Here is a 25382-nt window from a genome sequence, read left to right as displayed (position 1 = left end):
TATCCGTTCAAAACATTAAAACAGTGTTTTCCTTTCCATCGTACACTCTACAGTAAACCTGGCTACAGCAATATGAGTCAGCATAATTATTACACAGAAAATTAAAAAAAAAAACCTAGAAATACAGACTTTTGTACTAACATCTACAGTTATTTATAGCATGGATATTAAGAGAGAAATAAGAACTGACAGATGCTCCTCTAATCACCAAGAGCTGCCACGTCTCATCTCCTACCCAGAATGGATGTAATCAAGAGCTGCATATCAGATCATTAATGTGATACTTAAAAATATAGAGACAGAAAGGTTTCTTGCCAGTGACAGAAAGCTGGGAACATGTTGGTCATACAAAGCCTCACAGATGTGGATTTATGCACTGCAAGTAATGTCTTCTACCTCTGACTCTGCAACAGAGGAGGGAAAAGGATGAGAGCACTCTGCTAACACTAACAAGCAGATGCACACTGATCGTAGAGAGACCTCAGATTTCATTACTGAAGGGCAAAAAGGCAGAGGGAAAGATAAGCACATTGGGAATGTGCACAGAGGCCAACAGTTCAAAATGAGCACATCACAACTAATTTTTCCTCCTTGAAGAAAATTCCCCACGTACATTCATAGAGAGCAAATGTGAGGTATCAACTTTGCAGAAAACACAGACTAACTACCTTCCTGTTTCAAGTGAAAATCAGCTTTGAAATGCACTAATTGAAAGTGTGAAGAGCTGCTGGATACTGTGTTCTTGGAAACCCAGCTGTATTACTTGGAACTCTCCTCCAGACAAAAGGGAAGACACAAGAATTCACACCTTCAGGCACACTGACCTCAGTAGCAAAAGAATAAAGGTGATATGGCAGATAGCTGATAATTGTACAAAGAGGTTTCTGGAAGTCCATGTGTTTTTGGTCCCTAATACCACGACAATAAGATATCAATGATTAAAAACAAAGAAACAAAAAAAAAACCAGAAAAATAGAGGGAGCAATGAAGTTTAGTGTTCTATGGGTACAAAAAGGGAATCATGGTGACAGAAACATGGGCAGAAGAAAGAAATTTATAATAAACACAGAGCGAGGCTTACACAGAGCAATCTTGATGAAAACAAAATTAAAAAATATTACCAAAAAAAAAAAAAAACCAACAAAAAAAAAAACAAGGAAGAAGAGAAAGCAGAAAAGGTAAGAGGAATGCAGAGATCAGACATTTGAGAGTCAGAGATTATTCTGCCAAATTACATTCACAGGAATGATGTAAGGCAACGTCTGCCTTGATGTTGTACCAGCAAAAGAAAAATCTGTGGGGGAGCAGAAGGACATATGGATGATTCAAAGAAAGAAAAACAGTTATGTAACAAAAGCAGCACAGATTTGACAAGATCCTCCTCTGACTGCAGAAAGTCTGTGAGTGTTCTCTGCAGACTGCATTAATGGCAGCATGAGCTGCTTCACTCCGCCGCCAAGTGCGAAGCGATTCCACGTAAGTAGAGGGGGTTCAGGATGCGGCTGTGCTGCAGGCGTACCTGCAAACTGAACTACCTGTTGCTAACATGGAGGTGAATCATATTCGTTCTTCTAAATTACTACAGAAACAATTTGCACTGATCACTTCAACCAGGCATTTTGTAACTTCTTCTTTAAAACGCACAACACAGAGTTTTTTGCAGCAATCTGGTAAAATGCCAATCATACATCAAGTAGTATTGCTTCAGAATCACCTTCTTTCCATATTCTGTAACAGCCACCCTATAGCTGGCAACTATATCTGTGTACAGGGAAACCAGAACTCATTGTCTGATTGACCATGTCTACTGCAAGGGTCTTTTTCAAGTCCAGGTAACCTTCAAGAGCCAGCTTCTGTTACTTCAAAAAGAAACTGCAATGCTTAAGAGAATTCTCCAAAAATAATTCTGGGCTTCACTCCTCCCATTGCCTTTCAGCAGTTACCACACGCACTGCAAGTTCTGTTAATAGAACTCGACAGATAAAGACCAGCCCACATTCCTTACAAGTTCATGCAAGTAGAAAAAGTGAACAAAACCTAAAAAGTAGGAAGGTAGGAAGAAATAATTTTGATTCAAAATCCACTGACAGGACTGAAAATAAATGCAATATTTTATTTCCAGGGATACACTGTTTAATTGCATATCTTTCTGTGAACTACATCCTTGAATGCCACAGAACATTTCACTAGTGAAGTCTGCCACCTGAAGAACTTTGCATCAATCTTGCTCAACGCAATAGAAGTCAATATTCATCTAAGCATATCGGCTGGGATAGACAGGCTGCTTGGTGGGGTCTAAAGTTGGGAGGAAGGAGGCACAGCTGCCATCCATCCTTACTTACAAGCCACGTTAAATACTACCCAGAACACTGAAGACAAGGGACGTGAACACTGCTGCACCATCCATACCATGCTCCTCCTGAAATCAGTGCCATCCTGAGGCCTGGGCAGGACTGCAGTAAAAACTGCACCTCTGTGAGCACTCGTATGCTGAAGACACCCAGCCAGCACAGTAAATATGACTAAACTGTAGCACTTGTTTTCTTTGTTTGTTTAAAAACAAGGCAAGAAATTGATTCTTTAACCTACTTTTCTACTCAGATGCCACAGCACTTTACAATTAACTCAAGTGAACTTAAAACTTCAAAGTTTAAAAAAAAAAAAAAAAAAAAAACACAAATAGCTTTGATGGGGAAAATAGCAACAGTGGAATATCAGGAAAACCGCAAATGGTGAAGATGACCTCAACTGATGTAAGGACAAATGAGTGATTTATTTACTGTCAATGCCCTGCTACAATCTTAATCATACAACAGAAATCCATTGAGGACCAATTTGTACCATAATTACCACAATCAAAAGTAAAGCAACAAAGGCAGTGACAGTAGGGCTGCTGTTACTTGCTGCGGCCCAGTAAAAAAAATTTAGGGAAGATAAACTGCTGTATCCATAAGCAATAGCATAGGAGAAGAAAGAATGTCCAGCAGCACATAGGATTAAGTTCTACCCTGTAGCAGTAGAGCTCTTCTAAGAGATAAGTGGACACCTGCCACGTGTCAGTGGGAGGCTGGAGCCCCAAAGGAACTGGCAGCTCTCACATGGTGCCCAGTTGCATCTTCATGGGTAAAACCTTCAGGTGCTGAGAACTGCATGCAAATATGAGAAGTAATTGCAAAGTTTTGGCAACCAGCAACCCATATCTCTTGCCTCCATCAGGATCTGAAAATGGAACCTTATCAACTGAATTCCACCCTGAATAATGCTTTGTCCAAAGGAGGGTACCGGCCCCCTCCAAGCCTGGTGTCCAGGAGTTACACAGTTCAAAATAATTTGCCCTGTTAGCATTCTGAAGGACTTCAAAAGCTTCAATGACTGAAAGTAAGCCATATTTCTAATGTATATGCAAAGTTAAGTCTGGTTTTAATAAAGGTAAGTATGATTTTGGTTTTTCAAATTCTCAGCTAACATCCAGCATCAAGCCCTGCACGAAAGGTTAATCACTAACATTCACCAAGCAGCCCTGAACTTAAGTTCAAAACAGAATTACAAGCTCCTCACTAAGCTTCATAAGTGCTATGAGAATGAATTTAATGTATTTAATTTATTATTTGACACAAAGCCATTTAAACAACATCACCCTTAAGAACTGCAGCTTCCATTATTACTCTGAAGAGCCCACAAATATATCCAGGCAGTGTTTCAGCATCAGAAAGAAACCAAGCAAAGGAAAAATATGCTCTAAGTTTTCATTACAGAAAAATAAGAACACTCTAAGATGTCTTGAGACTGGTGTTCTTCCGTATCTTTACCAATGATTTAGAGTGGGTCTGAGTGCACCCTCAGCCAGTTTGCTAATGACACCAAGCTGAGTAGTGCTATTGACACAATAGAAAAAGGGGAGCCCATTCAGAGGGACCTGGACAGCCTCATGAAGTGGGCCCAAAAGAATCTAAAGAGGTTCAGAGAGGCCAAGGGCAAAGTGCCACCCTTGGGTCAGGGCAATCCCAGATATGCATATGGACTGAGACAAGGAAAGAAGGACTTGGTGGTTCTGGTAGATGAAAGCCAGACGTGAGTCAGCAGTGTGAGCGTGCAGACCAGAAAGCCAACAGTATTCCAGGCTGCATCAACAGACAAGTAGCAGCAGGGCAAGGGAGGGCCCCCCTCTGCTCTGCCCTTGAGGCCGCAGGTGGAGCGCTGTGTCCAAATCTGAGGCCACCAATAGAGTAAGGATGCTGGAGTGAGCCTCACAGATGCTCAGTAGCACCTCTCTTATGAAAAAAGGTTGAGGGTGTTGGGGGCATTCAGCCTGGAGAAGAGAAGGCTCCAGAGGGACCTTGATGCAGCCTTTCAACACTTAAAAGGAGTACACAAAAGGACGAAGACAAACTTTACTCCGAGGTTGTGAAGCCCTGTTGCTGCTGCCCAGGAAAGATGAGGACACCCCAACCCTGGAGGCGCTCAAGGCAGCACATTTTTGTTCTTTACAATTCATTCAAATAGAAAAAGGTTACCTGTATGTAGCTCTGAGACTAGAAAACAACAACTCTCAATACTAGGAATACATCAGTTAATTTTAAAAACTATCATACTACTCTTCTCAAAATTTTGCAGAGCTTTCATTTGCTTGTTTTGGTCTTTTGTTGAAATTCAATTACTCTGTAAGAAATATTACTCATAAAATATTAAAATGACACTTACAAACCACATCCGTATAAAGCAATCCTTTTCTTTAGAGTAAGAAACTGTAGGTTCCCTTACTCAGAGTACCTCATTTCCCCTGACAGTGCAGCCTTAAAGCAGTGATTAAGCGTCTGAAGGAAATGCCAAGTTTGGCATGGACAAGTTATTATTTATTTTACTGATAACTGAACTATTTTGTGAGAAAAATTAGCTGCACAAAAATTGCCTTATACAGAAGTTTGCCCTAGAACACCGAGCATAAGCAGAATGTAATTTATCTCACATTAATGAACAGCAAAAAGAAAATCACAAGAAAAACCACTTTCAAGAATGCATTAATTAAAATTCATTAATTACTTCAGAAAGCAAGTGTCCGAAAATTTTAATAAGTTAATTACTTTATTTACACATAAAGTGTCTTTATACCGAAGCCACTCCTTACTTCATTTACAAAAAGCTTCTAACAAGCAGCATTAGCATTTCATCTTTACACATGCTGAATTCCTCCCAAACAGAGACGATCACGTACTTTCACTACAGACCTGACAGCTTTATATTACTGTGCAGATGTTTTGCCCTATCATTGCTCAGTGCTATAGCTAAAATCCTTACCATGCAATTACTAGCTAGGTACCACATTTCATTTTATTCATTCTTACACCATGGAAACACTGGAAGCTGCCTCACTTTTGCTTCCATGACAACATGCAGTTATAATGCTGTCTCAAATAAGTGCCATTATACAACACATTCAGCCTCTAGAATGAGTCATAAGAGCCCTGCAACTTTTCAGTAAAATAGGCACCTTTTCTGTACTGCCAAACACTCATGGTTCTTAGCAAATTAAGCTATTACACAACAGGTGTAATGCTTAGTATTACTTGTGAAAACTCCACAAGTAAATAAAAAATAAATAACAATGCTGTTGTATAGTCATGTATACTGTGTATAGTTTAGAAAAGAACATGATCTTTTCAGCATTACAATGGAAAATAAACACTCCTGTATAATTCTAATCTTACAATGTTGAATAAAAAATATGTATTTTTAAAAGAAGGTCTACAGAGAGACTGACTTGTGGTCCATAATTATACATCGGCATTTCATCTGGATTTCAGGTGAATTACTGCTCAGGGACACCAAGGCTCAGGTTTGATCACTTTGGATGTGATGCTGGACAAAAACCATCATGGCCCTTCCTTAGACAGCTCGTACACAAGCTGCTTAACCTCTCAAACAGCACAGGAAACCTGAGCCAGTCTTTCCAAATTTTCTCATATTGCACATTAAAGCAGCTTGTACAACTCGTTAAGTGGAAACAGACAGAATCAGCTCCATTTGAATTTAGGTTGTCTAAGTACATCCACTTGTATCCAAACTGAGTGCAAATGTCCCTCAGAATGCTCCCTGCAGTTGCCCAGGTAGAGCCAAGGGCTGCGGCTCAGCGCTGCCATGTGGTGAGCCTTGTCTGGTGAAGAAGGCTGCACTGCCAGCCATGAGGCTCTGATTAGCTAACCTTATTTAAAAAACAAAAAAAAAAACTATTAATCAACCACCTATGCCTCTGTTTCTCATAGCTCTGCCAGGCATACAAGCACCCCACCCCAGATCATTCACGAACGTGACCTCATGGGACTCCAGTCCCAGATGAAGGGACCTGTTTTAAGCAATTGAAAACCTACAAAATATTCTTCCCCCTTATCTCATAACATCACTAATATTAACTGCCTTTGATCTAAGAACTATTACTTTCAAATACTTCTATAATTATAATGACCTTCTGATGACTAAATGATCCCATGCATGCTTTTATCTACGTTCCCTGCTTTCCAAGCAGTCTAGAAGATCAGTGAATGCTCATTTTTCTTTACAAAGAGAATCTGACTTCTTCTCAAGGTATCTTTTTTTTTATCCATCTGTTAATTCTTTTTTAATAATCATTTCCCACAGAAATCAGAACTGCACAGCTGCAGCCTCAGAGAATACAACTCAGCACCTTCTCAAAAGGGCATCGTATTTGCTTTTCAAATTTTTTTATTTCTAGGAATACTCAGTTTAAACAAAAAGGTCACATATAATATGATGGGCCCTTCATCCGTAATAAACATAAGTTCCTTCAGAAATCCTGTGTAAATGTCATCACATATTGATCATCTGTGCTTCTTGCCAAATTAATTTAAACTCTCTCCTATTGGCATCTGATTTATTTTTTTTTTTTAAGCACAGGAAATGAATCATAGTAACTACTCCCAGCTCAAACGTGGGACTGCCCCAGCTGTAATTTTGGCTTGGATAAAAGCATCTGCTTTAGCATCCCACACCTGGGAATAGTTACCTAGGAAAGTGCTATCACCATCAGCAGTGGGAGCAGTAGTATTTCACAGTCAATTTGCATTCCACTTTATTTAGGATGAAATCACTTTAAGTGCTGCTCTGTAATGGTTCTCAATGTAGTGAAGTTTTTAAAAGCTCTACACAGATTTTCCCTCACAGCGTTCAAAAAGAGTAATAAATATGAAAACACGGAGAATTCAAAAATGGCAAGATCAGCTTACAAAAGAGACAAAATAAGTCATATAGGTCTGTTATCTGTCTAGAGAATGTGTCAGCTCAACTACATCCTAACGTGCAGCGAAACAGAGGACAAACAGTACACAGAGAAGCTGTGGAGCAACCTATTGCATTAGAGAAGGGGGTTACATGCAGTGAGATGAAATTCAGTAACAGCTCAGGTCACATGGAATAGCAATAGGCAGCACACAGGCACCCTGAGGAACACAAAACTGGAAAATAAGTCCAGAAGTACTTGAGTTGGTCATTTAAAAAACAAATGTAGGCCTTCAAACTTTTATTTAATTTTTTATCTATTAAATGTTGAGCCTAATAAATGGAGCCTTGAGTCTTTCAAACAGCCAGGGAACACACTGGGATTTTGTGTCAGAGCCCAAGCAGTTACTGAAGGAACACAAACTGGTTGCAAGATGTGAAGCAAACATGGAGGACTCCCCGTCAATAAGTAACAGTGACTCAGGGTCAAGGCATAAGCACTGGCAACACATACTACCATGCAGGTCTCAAAACGTTCAAGTAGAATAAGGAAGAAAACTTCTCTCAAGACATGGTAAAATAATATGTTTGATACAAGAGTCCATAGTAAATGTCATCTTAAAATACCATGAACCTCAGACAAGGATAGGGAAGGAGTTGAGAAACATAAACTAATTCCCAAACAGGGACGGGGAGTTCACTCAGTACGTTGAGTAGTTCACATGGGATAAGGCTGTTATTGAGAAATGGAAAAAAAATCTGACAAAGAAAAAATGATTTAATCATTAACACACAAAGATAATTACCCGTGCCAGGGCCTCTTCCTAACAGCTAACCTAAATCTTCCCCCTTTTAGTTTAAAATAGAGTAGATGGGAAAGCAGTGGCCCCAGTAGGCATTCTGGAAAAGGGAAGCAAATTCCTCATGCAGCTAGCATGCACAAAGGTTTTGATTTATCTTGCTGTATCAATACCACAGTCTCTCTCTTCGTGTTTCTATAAATCCTAGAAAGCCTGAGGACACAAGGTTTACCCAGACTTTGACTTGGCTATAAACTAAAAGACTCTTAGAAGGATAATGCAGATTAAGCTGTCATATCAGCCTTCAAATGTGGGTGCAGATCATTCTAAAAAGACAAAGTCATGTTTTCTAAATATATCTGAGACATTTTGGTTGTGTTACATTCTTCAGACTATAAAAATCATCCTGCACATCTTTAATCATAATTGAGAGTGCTTTCGATAACACAGACCAAAATAGAAGAACAGGAAGAAGATGGCGTTCACTTTAGACTCAGTGGTTCTGTCAGACAGTCATTTACTTAATAATTGTATTAACTGAAACATATACAGCAGCTTTGGCAGCAACACAGAAATGTTATACTGAAGGAGCTTGCTTGAGCTGCTTAGTAAACTGACAGCTGGTGAAAAGCGGACTGGCCTGTGCTTGATTTCCAAAACACTTCATCTGTCAATACAAGACTCAGCTGAGAAGACAACTATCATGAAATAAATTTGCAAAGTTATATAAAAAAACCTAAAGTCATAGGACTTTCACAGACTTCTGTGAGTCCACCCACATTACCTGCTGAAGATACTGGATTAAAAGGGGCTCCAGTGCCTACCAAGTGCCTTGAATGTGAATCTAGGGCCGATGCAGACAGACCCTGACAGTAGCTATGCTGTTTCAAAATCATGACATTGTATTCCCTTCTCCTTCACTTAGCAGATTTCTGATTCATTCTGGAAAAGTTGATTTTCTTGAGATACAATGGAACACAAATATGAAGAAATTCTGTAAAATCAGCTCTGAGTGAGACACAGCAACTGTGAAATAACAGGTGTGAGAAAGCAGAACCCCAGGCCCTCCAGCAGCAAGGCAGCCTGTCACCAGCTCTCATCATCACTGCTGTGCTGCAAGTGATGAAACCAGCAAGTGCACTGCATGTGCCAACGTGACAACCACTGTATGGGTTTGGGAAGGAAAAAGCACAGCCCCTTTTCTTCTCCTGCATTCTAGTCATTTGCAAGAGGAAGGATAGTGCTAAAGCAGGGAACCAGCAGGACGCTAACAATCTACATCATGTTACATGATTCATGTTAGGTATTCCTCAGATTTATTGATTTTAATGTGCTCTTCAAATTGTATTTTTTTTCAGCATCAAGGACATTTCACAGTCTTGATTGCACATCATTTCTGAATGAATCCAAGATTTAATCTCAGTCAATTTGTCAAAAATTGCTCAGTCCTAAAACTACTGAGTAGAACATACTTGCTGTTAATTTGTCTCCTTTAAAGCATGAATTCATACCATTTTTATCTTTGCTATAAATCCACCTTATGTAAAATTGGACCAGTGACAGAATTAGTATTTTCAAAAAGTAAATTCATCCTGCTACAGATGTGTGATACCACATAGCTAAAAATAAAGGATAAGGAAACACTACAGTAGAATTCACATTTACGCCTCTGGCAGTGCTCTCATAGTTTAAGTCAACCAAAGCAGTCTATTTAAAGCCACTTTCTCATGTGTTAATCACAATATTAGCAGCAGCAGTTTATAGGCAGAGTACCTGGTGATTTTAAACTCTGGGAAAAGTCTGCAATACAAATCTAACAGCGACAACCATTTTGTGTCATCATATAAAATTCTCCACAGCCAGTCCTGTGGACTCCTTTTTTCTTTACTGCATCTCCTATTTCAGTCCAAACAATGTGCTGAACAAATCCTCCTAGTAAAGAACTTAATGGCTCATGGTGGCTGCCATAATCAAATCCCAGCTTCACTTGTAAACTTGAAGTGAAGCTATACCAGTTGTGCATTCACGCTGAAGTTTAACGTTCTTATAACACAACATCCATTGAGACTCATCCTGATATGCCTGGCTAAAACATTCAATACCTACACTGCCATCAAACCTCCTGAAACTTTTGTTGCAGTATCTTTTATAGGTCCCAGGCACAATTCCAGGTTTCATGTGAAACCTTCCCCGCCTTTTCTTTTTGGCCCCTTAGTTTTGTGATTTCTATATCTAAGAATATAACAGTGTTATTAAATATATCAAAATTATAGAAGGGATGTTGCTGTAAGAAATCAACTTTTGCAGGTCATGAGCTGTAAAAAGTACAATAAAAAAAAGGTGATAAAGATAAGTTCTGATTACAATATAGCATTTTATACATGCTACAACTATGTTCATAATATTTCAAAGAGGTCTCCTTACTGAGCAATATTCTTGGAATAACAGCGTACAGTAAAACTTGATATATGTATCCTAAAAGGGAGAGATCCAAAGGGAAGAAATGCTTGGGCTTAAACAACTGGCAGAAGCAGTTTGGTAAGCTCTGAAATTTAATGTTAAGATATAGAATTTGTACACTAATGGTACGAGTGAAATGGATGAGGGGAGTTATGGGTTTTTCTGCCTTTTTTTTTTCTCTCTCCTAAAACATGTCCTAAAAAACTGAGGTAGGAATTTACACAGCAAATCCAGAGAGCTGAACAATTTTCCAGTATCAAATGCTAGAAGTGTATTATACCACATTACTTGCTCAGAATAGCCTGAGTGCATTGCTATTAGAACAAGTTTGGCGCTGTAAGTTTCAGACAAGTCAGTTTCTGCATTTGTAGCACAGTGCAGGCCAAGAACCACTTAGAGTTAAAATGCATTCTGAGGCATTCGGACAGAGGTATTCACCATCAAGAATAGGTGCTTCTCAGAGCTCAGGCTTTTATTAAAGAAATTTATGTATTTGTAAATAAGAACTGAAAGATCAGCTTCTAATTAGATCCCTTAACTCTTCTAAGTGAATAACCAACTCCTCATCACAGAGAAAGCAGAAGGAAGACAGAGAAAAGAACAAAGGTCTCAAATGCCTGAGCACGTTTGGCTTTCCTGGATACGTGGAGGAGCTGAGGGCAAGGAGTGGGGCGGCTGGCACTGCTACCTCTGACAGCTCACTGCTGTACAGGGAATGGCTTTATCCCCAGGGATGGACAGCTTCCCTCAACAAAGGTCCTCCTTGCACCTGGCTGGGGAGGTAACCTATCGCAAGCACCAGAGAAGGAAGGGAGCATGCAGCCCCATCTCCAACATCAATGTTCATAGAAGGACCAAAGCAAGCATCTTGCCCTGCTATGCCATCGCAGTCAGCAAAACTAAAGCAATGAAGGGACCACCGAACATGGCTGTTATGCAGAAGGTTCTCATGGAGGATTCACAAGGGAAACAAGAGACCCGTAGCTTAAAAACTATCAGCGTAATTCCACATAAATCACAAATCACCACATTCTAACAGTATGAAAAGATATTGCCCCTCATCATAAGCAGGATTTCAACAGACAAGGTTAGAGAAGTACATCATGCCTATTATTTGGACTCTGCAATGTTGATTACATCCAGATAATGGGGATGCCGTTAGTAGCAGTGTGTTATTAGAACAAAGTCATCAACCATTTTCAGAACACTGCGTCACAGAACAAAACTGAATGGAAAATCAAAACTGCACCGCAAGGAGCAATCTTTAAGTGTCTGTATTTTTCTCTCCATGAGGTGAACAGCTGCAATGGGTGGATAAGGCACAGGGAAGTACTGCAGCTTTCCAGAGGAAGAGGCTTTGTAACAGGCTCCTCCATTCTCAGTGCTTACTTCTGAGTAAGCTGACTACTTTTTATCTTTTTTAACAAATATTTAAAACCATTCTGGGTTTTGATTCCCTCCTTTTGGCCAAGAACATATGTAAGCTGTTCATTTTTAGTGTAAGAATGAAATGTAAACTCAGGAAAAAAAATGCAAGCTTTCACAGATATAAGAAGTTTTTTCTTAGCAGAAAAACAGAATGAACTCTGGGACATTAACAGAATCACAGCTTAACTTTGAAGGGATCTCAGGACCTTTACCTGCTCCAACCCACTCTCAAAGAAGGGGCTATTTAGTATTTTATTTACCAGCAAACACCTAGTCCTCACTAATCAGAATGCAGAATGTTTCATGCATTTCAACACTTCAGGTAAGTGTAACCATAGTATTTATTCTGTAAAACAATGCTGTATATTTTGGCCTCAGAAAACTGACAGTACTTAAAAGCTGATTGTCTACCTAATGCATCACTTAGGGCCAGATACTGACCCATTACAGACACTGCAGGATCCCTCTTCCAAACACGTATTTCCAAGAAGAACTGGAAATCCCCTGAAAGGTCTCACATTTGTTTACTCAAAATTCACAAGCAAAAGAACAGGTAACACTGAGCAGATGTCACAGTGAGAGAAGTGGCAGTTTATCATCTTTGAAACAATTACTAACAGATACGAAATACCTGAACAGCACAGTGGTGTCTGAGGACATTTTAAAAAACAACAAACAAACAAAACAAAACGAACAAGTGCCTGTGCTTCTCCAACATAAATAAAATCTGGAAAGCAATTATTCTTACCAAACACTGAATTTAGCTTAAATGTAAACAAACCAAATCTAACTCTTAGTTTTTAAAGAGCACTCAGCGTTTTTCTGTACTTTTTTCTTTGTTTCATTATCCAGAGATGGTCATCTGCTAACATCAATCCATTTTAACTTCAGAATTCTCCTCAAACCTACATACTTGAAATTTGGCTTGTTTTCTCTTATCTCTTTTGATAATAAAACAGTACTTAGAACAGATCAACAGTGACATGGAAAAACACAGTCTTACAGACTGCACCATTACATGTATATTCATATGTAAGGAAGGCATTCCTTAATCTCACTTATAGACTGCTAGCAACCAAACTGACAAAGATCAGATTTGTCCCGCTATATATTTTAATTAAGACTAAGTATTTAATCCTTTCCTTTACATTCAATTCCTTAACTGGGAAATATGTGGTCTTTCTATGAACTGTCATCTTACTATGGCTGTGGATTTGGTATTTCTTAGCTGCATTATTCCCCTCAGGGACAAGCAGCAGCATGTAAGCTGCATTTGCCAATATTTCAATAAATACCTCATATTTAAATTGTTGGAGGCTCTCCACTTGCAAAATGACTGTAAAAAGAAATTGTGCCTCATCTTAAGTGCCTCCATTTTCACGCTTTGATGGTAAAAATTATACAGAGCTCTGTGAAATACGAAAATGAAAGCAGACAGAAAACACCATTCATAAATCAGAGAAGCATGAATATCTAAACAGACGGCTATTTCTGACCAGCAAGTAACCAGAACACATGCAGACACAGTAATTTCAACAAGTGGCATATTACCTGGGTGGAGCTGGCAGCAACAGAAATGCAGTCAATGAAACCATGTCTCCGAGTGAAAAATGCAAGTATCTGCTGCCAGCGGGAAGGCTCCGCTCGTAACTCATCTGCCGAGCCTTTCTTTGCCCACTGCTTGTGCTTGGGGCCTATGGAGCTGTGGCTTGAGCCCGTGTTGCCTCGATTGGCGCGAGAATAGAGGAGTGTGTTATTTCCGAAAATGTAATTCATCTCTGCAGCTCTGCAGGTGGTTGCCAGGCAGTCTTACTTCCCTACCAGCTGCTGAGTGGTGAATGAGCAGAAAAAAAAATGCAGATAGAATTACAGCAGCATCGCTTACAGACCAGGAAAACAAAATTCTTCATAGCTGATGCTGTTCTTCTTCCGAGCTTTCCTACCACCTACACCCTTCCTCTACCTGCGACTGCTCGACAGTATGTTTGTTACTGCATTAAAAACAAAAAAGCACAAGTAAAGGTTTTTCTTATTTTTCCCTTTTCAGAGCACACAGGATCGAAAGCTTGTCTCCTTTTCTTAGCTGATAACAGATTTTTAAGAGAAACCGGAGAGCAGGTACAGCACTATGTCAGAAATGCACAGCTGTAAGGATGGTGGTGCATGGTGACAGCTTCTGGGAGGAGAAAGCACGGATCACAAATTGCAAGTTTCAACCACGGTCTGTAGTAAGATCCAATAGCATCTTTTCACTGCTTGCATAAATTATCAGAATGAACCGAACAAAACAGGGAGCATGCAGCAGTGCAGCACAATTTCACTTAATGAGATTACATTTAGAAAAAATATTCTAGAAAATTGTTTGGTCCCTATAAAATAAAAAGCCTCTCCTCCTTCAACATCCTTTTAATTTTTTATTTATTTTTTAACACATCAATAATTCATGCTGCATATCAGTGGGTGGCAAGTGGGGTTTTTTGAGTCAGCAAGACGAGGGACCTTAATGTCAAACACCAGAATTCCAACACTGTTGCTCTTATGATCTTATATCACTATTTATAGTGTGCCAAGGTTATTTCTCAAAAGGAGAAGTGGCAAAAATGAAAAAGGAAAAAAAAAAGCCCTAATGAATTTTCCATAAAATTACTTTGATTTTCAATGCAAATCACAAGATGAGTAGCGCTATAGGAGTTTATTTTCCTTGCTCTCTTCACAGCACAAAGGCTAAGTCTCCCTGTAAACAACCCAAAGGTTATCTGGAATTCAAGTTATCTGACTGAATTCACTATTCACATTTGTATTGGCAAATATTTTTTTAAAAATCCTCTAGCTCACATCAAAGAGACTACTTAGGAAATCACTTATGTATCGAGGCTTTCAACAAGCTTGCCTCTGGATATCCAGTACAGAATTATCAAAACTGCCTGTCCCATATTTCTGAACAAAATGCTTTAATGGTTATAATCATACACCAGGGAAAACCTTTTTTTTTTTTTTCTTTTAAAGAAAAAAAATCTCAATTTGATTAACAAAGGCAGCAGAGTGCCTGTATGGGCTTACAACGCTAATAAAGGTACAGCAACACAGTTCTACAAATCCAGAGGCTCACCATGCTCATTTTAGTAGGAATCATCAAATCCCTACATATATATTTTTTCTTCCTCAATCAATACACTGTACACCCTTTGACATAACAAATTTACAGACAACTTATATTGCAATATAAGCCAAAACAATAGCATATTACTGCTCAGCAAGATATTGGTAATAAGTTCAATGCCTTATTTCCTTTTCCTTACTAGTACACCCGAAATCCACACCATATTCTAATATTTTGAGAACATCTTCCAAAGAGACCTTAATAATTTTTAGAAAACACGATGGGTTTTCAGTGTAAATCATACGAAGCCAAGTCTGGTTTGTGCACAGGCCTCAAAGCTACATTCATAAAGTATGATGGAAATAAAGAAGTCTCTGAGATGCATCAGGTACAATGATTCATTTAAATGGAGAAGCTTCTCACAATGTTAATTCTTCCAAACTGGGAGAAGGGAAGACTGCAGTCTTAGGTGAACAATGCCCTACCCACACAAATTTCCACAGTCATAAAACACCATTTTTTAAACACTTGTTAATATTGTATCACTGCACACAAATGAGGAATTGCTAGAGATACTGCTATGCAGTGTGTAATTCACTGGTGTAAAAATATACGAGCTATTTATTACCTTTAAGCCAGAACATTTAATTTTATATACTTGAGCATCTGATAAGAAAGACTGCTGTGATAGCCTAGCTTGACTTCCTGCAAAACAAAATGACAACGATTTGTCATCTTCAAGGGTGCAGTTTTGTCACCGGTTTTAATTAAGCTAATTCTTTCACAAGCCAATGTGAGCCAGATCTAGGGAAAAAATACACTGTTTGTACATCTGGTTTGAAAAACTACACATGGCAACAAAAACTCCTGGTGGTGAAACCACGATGCTTCCTTCCTGAAGCAACAGATAGAAATCCAAAGGACTTCAACTTGTGACACAAGACAAGTGATCCATGTGGGCACTCTCTATATCAATGGTATTGAGCAGGATTGCTGATGCCCAACAAGACAGAAGCCTATTTGTAGAAGCCTATACTGCAGGATGAGACAAACCAACATTCACAAGGTAGAGACAAAGCAACCTGAAGAGAAATGTACAGCATAGCTATGGAAACAATCCAACACCAAGATAATGCAAAGGCATCTGGGCAGGAAGAATACTAGCTTGTACGGTTGGAAAAAATACAAACAGGAGTTAAAATAAGGGCTTGCCTTGATCCAGTGCATTTCGCTGGAGTCTAACAAAAATCGCAGAAAACAGTGCTTTGGTACAGACAGAAAAAGAAGCATCTAGAGAGAAGAGACAAGCCAAAGACCATCAGCACACACGTAGTGGCTCAAACTGCGCCCCCAACCAGCTAAGCAGCTGGGAGGTGGGGGGCAGAGCAGCGGAGCTCATCAGGATCCTAAGGGAAGCCTGAGGGGAGCTGAGAGCTTCCACCATATCCTCTCGATATTCTGGACATTAAACTGATGGGGATTAAAAATACCACAGCCAAAGCAACAACAAAAAGTATCTTATTTACTGTGAGGCAAGAAGTAAGAATTCGAAGATAAATAAAACATAACAGTACACATACCTTTCCGTACAGCTTAATAAAATTACTGAAAGATGCATCTGTTATTGTGGCAGAATTATGTTATTTGTTCTGCAGCCAGTTAACGAGATATAGTAGCCACTGTGATTACATGTAGTTCAAATTAGCATCAAGGACTCAGAATAGACTTACTCTGATTTCATTCTGGAGCCAGACTCAAAATTAAACTTTTCCTGCATGTACTTTTCCAAGCAGAAGGCATACCCTGAAATTCAAATGTACAGTGACAAAAAACAGAGAAAGCATTGAAAAAGCTGACCTGAATCCAATTTTAGCAGTGACTGTTCTCCACCTGCACTTGGCCACAGGCAGATTCTGCTTTGCTAGGCTCTGCAGTGCTAGTTGCCATTCACCACCACTTGGAGGAAGACAGCCTCAGCTTGCTGACACCCTTACCTCCAGCAGCACATGTCACTCATGTGATAAATTGATGGTGACCATACTGTGTTTTCTGTTAGCAATCAATGAATAATTATGCAACATTTTAATTTGTTAACGCTTGAAGCTTTAAGCCTTGCCTTCAAGCATCAGTCCTGCACGCATTCTTCCTCTCCTTCCTTGAAAGGAATCACCTGTGTTCCTGTTCCTGCTCTAACAGGGTTAAGTCCTGTAACAACAATGGCAGTAGCTCAGTTTAACCTCTTCTTTTCACTTTGGTAGCATGAAAAGTAAACCGCGGCTGTTGCAGTCAAAATGTGCTGCAGACCTCTGCTGCAGTCTCTGCAGAAAGCAGTCGGCTACGGATGGTTAGCCTCGCACTGTGTGCTGGATTGCACAAGGTGAAAGTACCCCCTGGAAGTGCAGGAGCAGTGCAGTTTCCCCCTGCCATCCCTCCCAGCACACTGCTGGGGAAGAGCAGCACCCAGAGATCCTAAGCAACGTTGCCCACGGGCACACAGCTGGTAGATAATGGCTGAGAGAAGGGGTCTCCAGGGCTTGGGGAAACACTGTGCTTCCCCTGATGCCACAAAGGATGAAACCAGCATGAGCCAACCTTCCCGAATCTGTCTGTTCGTTCTGGCAGCTGCATGCAACCTACAAGCCCCCCCAGGATGCAGGGAAATGGGAAAGCTCAGCCAGCTCATACTGAGATGGGCTTCCTGTCCTAGTGTTCTAGTCAGCAATGCCCACACCTCTCTCCTTCTCTGCTTTCCCCAAGCCTCTGCTCTGGCCTCCACTCCTCTGTATGCTGTCCTCTACACAGCTCTGCCCTGTCCCAGCCAGCTCCAGGATCTGCCGATGTGTGCCACTCACATGCTATGCAATATATTCCAAAGCATCTGTATTCACAGATGATCTACAGCAAAACGCTGAGAATGCAATGGCTTGGTTTGGCAGTGAATTTCCTTGTGCTCTTTTATTTAAAAGTTACTTGTGTAAGTTAACAAAAGCCATATTAAATGGGTATGTGCTCACAGTCTTTATCAGGCAGCATTTCCTGTCTTTTTGGGTGATCATTCACCTGCAGTATCTGTCACTAATTCTACATTACTGAACCTGGGCTTTAAGCCTGTTCCAGATGCTGGAATTGGACGGTAGGATGGGGTGTCCTAAAAATGCAAGGCAATGACCACCATGCTGGGCATATGTTAGTGTACCTGTACTAATTTTGCAACTTTGTAACATTAGTCAATGTTAACAAACAGCTGTTCACATAAAGAACAGTAACATTCTCAAACGGAAAACAGAACAAAGCATGTTATGGAGATGATCAGTTTTCTCTAACATGTAACAGGTAAACCTGGGCTTCCAGCTGAGTAGATTTATTTGCTAAAGGCAAGTATTCGAGCGCTTTTTAAAGGAAAGAAAAACCTCTTGGGCCAGTGGTGCTGGCACAACGAGATGCTGCATGCAGAGGAGGCTGTAGGACCAGAGCTCAGACCTGACTGCAACCAACAGCATAATCTGAGAGCTTTTCTTTACATGAGGGAAAAAGAAAGAAGTAATTTTCAAATCACAATTACAAGCATGCTGACACACAGGCCGGCAACTGGCTTTTGCAAGCGACTCATTTTGAATGATTTTGTAAATTGTATCTTCCTGTTGAACTCCTGGGTAGTAATGTGAACCACATGGCTCACTGAACCTCTCATGCCCTCTCCCTTACACCCATGTTGTGCAAGCCCCGCCTGCCACAGTCATGCAGGGCTGCAGATGGGAGGGGAACACTTTGGTTCCTAGGGTTTGTTCTGTGCAGGGAAAAGACTGAGATTTACACATTGGAGAAATCACTTGCATTAGGGTCTGCATTTGAGGAGAAGGGCTCCTTCTGAAGGTATGGGGGTATGTGGAATGCTAGTTTACGTAAGTCAATCTCCTTAGTAAGCATCCAGCTTTAGAGCTGTTGTTCTAAGCATAAAAATATTTGATTATCTCATTTGCATTATATGACTGCCTCCGAGTTCAAACTTCTCACAAAAAATAATAAAAAACTAATTAAGTGAATGACACTGGTCAACTCTGTGTTTCTCATGACCAGAGGCCTGTATCCTGTTGTGAATAAATCACACCTGTTAAAAGCAGAAGTGTATTTTACTGCTGCCATTTACACATGGATTGTTCAGAGACTGGGGGCTTTGTCCCTCTTACATGTTCTGAGATACTCACTGTGGTCTGGCTCCCCACACTTGGTGTTCTGAGAAATTGTCACAGCCAAAATAATGACTTTCATATATTTCTCCTCTGATTTTCAGCTTGTGCCTTAAAAATGTTACTGCAGTAGTGGGTGGCTGTAGGATTACTGTCATTTAACACAAGCAATAATTATCCTATCTGTTTAGTTTAAGGATTTCAGAAAAAAACCTTAACTGTAATTCTGTCGTCCCAGGCTGAATGATTAAATTCAGCATACAGGTGTCCTAGAAAATAAAGACCAGACCTAAATTTTCAGCAACTTTGCACAGAAGGATGTAGATATGTATTTTCAGTGTTTACTGGGATTAACTCAGATACTGAATACATTTCTAGCAATGCAAAGTTAAAAGGACTGTTTAAATCTTTGAGTAACTGTTTCAAATGCAGCAAGAGCATAGGATAAACAATCACTTGCCTTCAGTAAAACTCTTCATTAAAAAAATGAGCCCAAACGGTAAACCTTCAGACCATTCTCCCCAAGCTCACACACTCAAAAGTTAATAAAGATGAGCACAACTTGCACTGAGCTTTGCATGGCGCTTGGTCAATGGAGGCCAGAGGTGACACTGCTCTGCAGCCACGCAAACACTGGGTCCCCAGCCCTGTACTGGTACCCAGTGCTCTGAATGGCCCAGGGCCATCAGGATCAGGTCCCAATTAATTATGGATTGACATAAACATAGCCAGCTTCACCATGTCACATCAGGATGCTGTTCTGTGCAGTTTTGAGTTATGAATGTGATTTTGCAGTCTTGCAATAGTTTCTACTAGTCTGACCCCCTGCATGTGCCTGAAAACCAAAGGGGCAAGATGGGTAAATTCAATATGCTTTTTTGAAATCCATCTTATTTGTAGTAAAGGGGGCATATGCAATGTGTTTTGACACTTGCTGGTCTTCATAGCATTGCCATCATGTGCAGAATTGAGCAATGCAAGACTAGGAATGATACATTTTATTAAATAGCTTATTACTTGTTTTGTGTGCAGCTGTTGAACTACGTATGTCTATAGATTTTGGCTAATTTAAGACCTTTTGCTCCTGTGGACGGTATGATATGGTTTATACTTCATATTGGAGTCTGCTCTGAAGTGCTGTGGTCTAAAGATTTATGTCCTTTGCTACCAGCACATAGAGAAGTCAAATACACTGTCAAGAGTTTGCTTGTGGAACCTGAAGGCAGAGATCACCTATTTGTACAGGCAGACAGCAGGTATACGTCAATTACTCTTTTTAGGAAACAACAACCAGCCAAATCCTTTGAAAAGTGCCTTCAGTTAGTTTCATTTACATGCTGCTAAGTAGTATAAACTGGATAATACAGAACAAACTGAAGAAACTAGAAGTAAGGCAAGTGTTTATTTTCAGTATTGCTTTTTTAAAAAGTAAAAGCAAAAGGTACTACATACAACTAAATTTAAATAAGACTGTGCAATTAACTCCCTTAAATTTCAATAACTATGCAATTAAATTAGGTGGGGAAGAAACTGGAAAAGTAAATATAAATTTATGTTTCCTTTTAAAATTTCTCATAATTCTTTGTTCGATGAATGTTTGCTGGCATAACAAATTGAAGCACAGGTAACAAGCCTATTCAGTATTTTAAGCCAAGACCCAGGACTACACAACTCAAATTGAACAGTGGAAAAAAGAATTTAACCCCTTCTGCTCATATCTTAGTTTAATTGAGAGAGGAGACCAAAAGGATTGACTTTCATCAAGCCTTACTTGCATAGTCAAAAGAATATCTTAGTGCTAAACTACACAGTTTCTCTAGAATGATACCTTTCTAATAGAAATAATGAGCATCAAAGATTATTAAACAGCATTCATATTGCAGCTCTGATAACTTACCAATCTGCGCAGATTAAGCTGCCTGGTCTTACGCACACTGTTCATGAATCTCTGGCCCATCTTTCTGGCACTCCAGACTGATAGGAACATCCTACGTTTAATGCAAATTTCTTTAGGCTTTCTTCAGTCATCAAAATGAACCCAGCTGCACTGAGATCTCAAGAGAAATCTCAGGGGAAAAGAGTGCAACCAGTTATTAAGAAGACTAGATGTTGATTGCTGTACCCTAGGTTGTTCCAACATTTGGATTAATCCGCCTTCCATCTGTTACAGTTTTTCTCTCTCATCTTTGTTGACAAGCAAATGTTGAGCCAACCCAAACTGAAAAAGGGGCAGATTTGGTCAACTGCTTTGTAACAGAAGATGCAAACTAACACCCCTGCACATATCTGTATCTTCTTCACATACAAAAAGTTCAAAAAGTAGTAAGCTATCAAGAACTTGGGCAAGGCAAGATTGAAGAGCATCTCCTCAAGAGTGAGCACCAAAGCATAACACTCGTGTAAAACTGAGTGTTCCTGAGGGTTTATTCAAATGTTGTTACTACTTTAAGTACTTTCCATTGGTCTCCTATATACTTTCTTAATAGCAGAGGTTCTATCTTTCTGACAGTACCAGAAGATGGTTATAAAGCTTTAGAGGAGTCTTCATTATAGGTAACAATATGAGATCGTAGATCTTGAGACTGTAGATTTGTCACAATCAAAAATGGCAGCTTATCTTGCAAAATGCACCTCAACCTATCTTAAATTATTAACTGAAAACAGAACCATCATCTTCAGGAGAACCTCGCTTACCTGCCTCAGAGGAGAACAAGGATTTAGGAACTCATGTAAGTGGTCAAATGTACTGGGTCAAGTAGGAAATTACTCCGACTACTAGTTCACCTTGAATGTGTCTTTGTAGCTTGTGAAGTCATAAAAATCTATCAGTATGCAGAGCTTTTCCAGTCTCCTAATGAAGACAGAAGATCCACAAGCTCTAAAGGCCATCTGGGCAAGCACTTGAGATAATGAAAAGGATGGAGGCATAGGGCAGAGTGGCTGCAGGGAATAAAGACCAGGAGAGATCTTAGCAGCATAAGATTTTGGATCAGCAGGAAAGGTGGTTGTCCTGCTTTCAAAGCAGCATGTGTGCATATAAGCAATTATTTCTCATATAGATTAGTGAGGAGTCAAACAAAGGGCAAAAAAGACAGAATGTATGCTGATGTATGCTGTGATAGCTTTAATTGATGTAGCCAGAAACCAGAGCAGCTCAAAGATTTTCAGAATGAGAGAATGACAGTGTAACACTGTTCAGTCCTCTTATAGCCACTGCCAGCAGTGAATCCGTACTTCTGAATGAGTTTATACATCTCAACATAAACTTACATTACTGAAATAACCATTCCTTAGGGCAGTTAATGTACGCAAATGACTAAACATACTGACTCCAGTTTTATTGCTATCTCCTGACTCAGCTCTTTCCCAAACAAGGAGTCAAACTGATGCAACTTCATTATTGCTGAATCCTGCTTCTGACAATTCTTATTCCTGTTCTGTGAACCATTTCTAGGTTGATACCTTTTCTGATCTAAAAAACAGTTGTCAAGATACAGGAACCCTGTAGACTGCTGCGGAGATACAGTAATGCAGTTTTATTCCCATTTGCTTCCTCAAGCATCCTTTATATTCAATTTAACTTTTTAACTGCAACTGAGCACTGAGATCATTTTCCATTTATCTGTTATAATCCTGAGCTCTCATTCCTCTAAGGTGATGCAGTGAGAATGTAAGCTCTGATGGGAATACTTGATCTTGTGGAATCCTTCTGGTATCCTCCATCCCCCATGATTACTGATCTCCTTTCCTACAGTTGACATCTCTGATTTTTTTAATGACTGTTTTTTTTTTCCAAAGGATTCCATTGTTAGTATCTTAAAAAAAAAATCTAAAACCAACATCAACAAGATGTTCTGCTGCACAAAGCAGAGCATGCACACAAAGATCAACTCTATAATGGTTTCATCAGTTTCTCATTAACACTTTCTCCATGACTATATGCTTTACAACAGTTTCTCCATTGTTTTCCCAGTCCAAAGTGAGATCAAGGTCTCTTTTCTAGTATCCCTCTTGAATGCCTCTTCAAGAACAAGTAGCACTTTGCCGTGCTTCATTCCTGTGATACCACAGACAATTGAGGCAGATGTACATTACTGTAGCACTAACAGACAAGCAGTTTCATATCCGAGTCCATCTGAAACGACTAAGCATAAATATCATTCGACCCTAGAAATACTTGTACGAAGGGCTCAGCATGTGACCAAAGCAGGTATGCACTGAGTGGCACAAGGCATTTACTCCACAGTACAAAGCTGTAGAACATGTGATCAACTGGATGACCCTGCCAGGAAGACCACAAAGTGTCATGTGAGATTTGGCTACCACTGAGATATACTCCTGAAAAATGTTTTGGGACTACGTACCAATATATTGCAAACATGGGAGCTATAAATACAATACTAGCCCTTTCACACACAGGCTGTTTTCAATGAATGATGCTTCAAAATATTTTTCTTTTTTCCACTGTGTTGCATCATGACCCATGATTTTAAACCCTTTCAATAATCTCTTCCTCAAAGCTCTTTTTCTTGATAGGAAACTTGACTTTCCAGTCCACAGTTAGAAAAACTTGATACCTTATCTATGACTGCTTTCATTTGGTCAGAGCTACTTAATAAAAATACTAAGTTGGGGAAAAATTAAATCTGAAGGTATGATACAGAAGCTAAATGGAGTTTTCAAATCAAAATAGCTTCTTTTGCAGCATCACCATCTAGTGGTCAGCCTCGTTAGCAATGTATTCCTTTCAATTACAGCAAAGTCAGCTCAATTTGGTTGGTTTTTATTGTAGTAACTTGAGGAATCTCATATTGTAATCTCGAAGTCCTACAAAAAGTGTTGAAAGTTCATATTGAAGAAACTCTGGTTCTTAAGGCCCGCCTACATGAAAACATTCTTTAACACATATGGGACAGAATATTTCTGAAGGAATTTTGATTCTCTACCACCAAGCATTCAAAAAAAGAAAACCAAAACCATTTTACAGGATGCAGAATTCCACTTGACAGATTGTTAAACAGAGAATAAGAAATCGCTTAGGTTAAAGTTCACTTCTTTGATGCTTGAGAGGTACAAGGTACACATATCTTCACAAACTGAAAAGGCAGGAATCCATATGCTTAACATTTAAATCCGTACAGATGTTATGTGTTATTTCACGATAACTGCAAACACTTGAGGTAGTTCACCCCTCTGCTAGACAAGAAACAATGGTGAATTCCTGTAGTATTTAATGGAGAATATTTGACAAACAGTAATTGCATTATCACCCTCTAAACATTTAAGATACACATTTGCCTTTCCACTTAGTGAAAATGCTCCTTGAAAACCAATTGTCCATCGCACAACAGCTGCTTTAAGTCCTAGAAAATTTGACAGCTTCTCTTGAGGGCTAAACAAACTAGTTAAAACCCTGACCAGTTTCCTATCATCTTTTACCCATGTTCTGCATTACTGCTCCAAATTGCTGTGGGCTTGCAATAAATAAATAATTAAAGAGAAAAAAAGAAAGAAAGCTATTCCTCAGAAAATTTGCTTCTACTGCCCTCTGCAGCATTTCTAAACAGCAGCATACGATGATAAAGCAGTATTTACGTTTGATAGGTTCTCTGTTTTTTAGAAGTCGGATATGTTTAGCATTTTTACTTGAAATAATTATCTTCCTGTATTATTAGTGCAATGAACACATCCTTAGTAAAACTTCCCAGTGCCCTCTATTATATTTTGTTTCTTTAAGCAAGTGCACTATTGTATAAATCTAATCAAAATCTTATACACCAGCCAAGACTAGTCCCTAGAACATAGTCCAACAAGTCAACATACCAAATGAATTATGAAAAGCTCTTTCAACTCAGAGCTGTTGTGACTATATAGATCTTCAGGATGAGCTATGCCAAAACCAGGAATGCATCTGGAAGATCATCAGGACAAAAGAGGAAAGGATCAGCTATACTAAGCACACAAGAACAGTCTTGGGTTTCTCTGACATAATGAAGTCCACGTTTTAACAGCATTTATTCAAATAGCTTTAGCAAACTATTTCCTGACCAAAAATAAATATTGTAAGCTCAAAGGCATCTTAGTCTACAAGATTCCTTAAATACTCCCAGGGTCCGTGAAATTATGAATTACAGACTCAGAGGTTGGAAAAGACCTTAGAGACTGTAAATCATCTGG

General features: G+C 39.4%; 1 protein-coding gene across 6 annotated transcripts in view; it reads right to left on the bottom strand.

The window, feature by feature from the left end:
- DLG1 (discs large MAGUK scaffold protein 1) overlaps positions 1-25382 on the bottom strand; it is a 131373-nt gene that overhangs the window by 58654 nt on the left and 47337 nt on the right. The gene's annotated exons all lie outside the window — the stretch shown is intronic.

This window comes from Centrocercus urophasianus, unplaced genomic scaffold, assembly GCF_019232065.1.
Source record: "Centrocercus urophasianus isolate 14NV4802_14NV808 unplaced genomic scaffold, USGS_Curo_1.0 seq_19, whole genome shotgun sequence".
NCBI classification, from domain to species: Eukaryota; Metazoa; Chordata; class Aves; order Galliformes; family Phasianidae; genus Centrocercus; species Centrocercus urophasianus.
The sequence above is the reverse complement of the archived record's forward strand: the minus strand, read 5'-3'. Positions and strand labels throughout refer to the sequence as shown.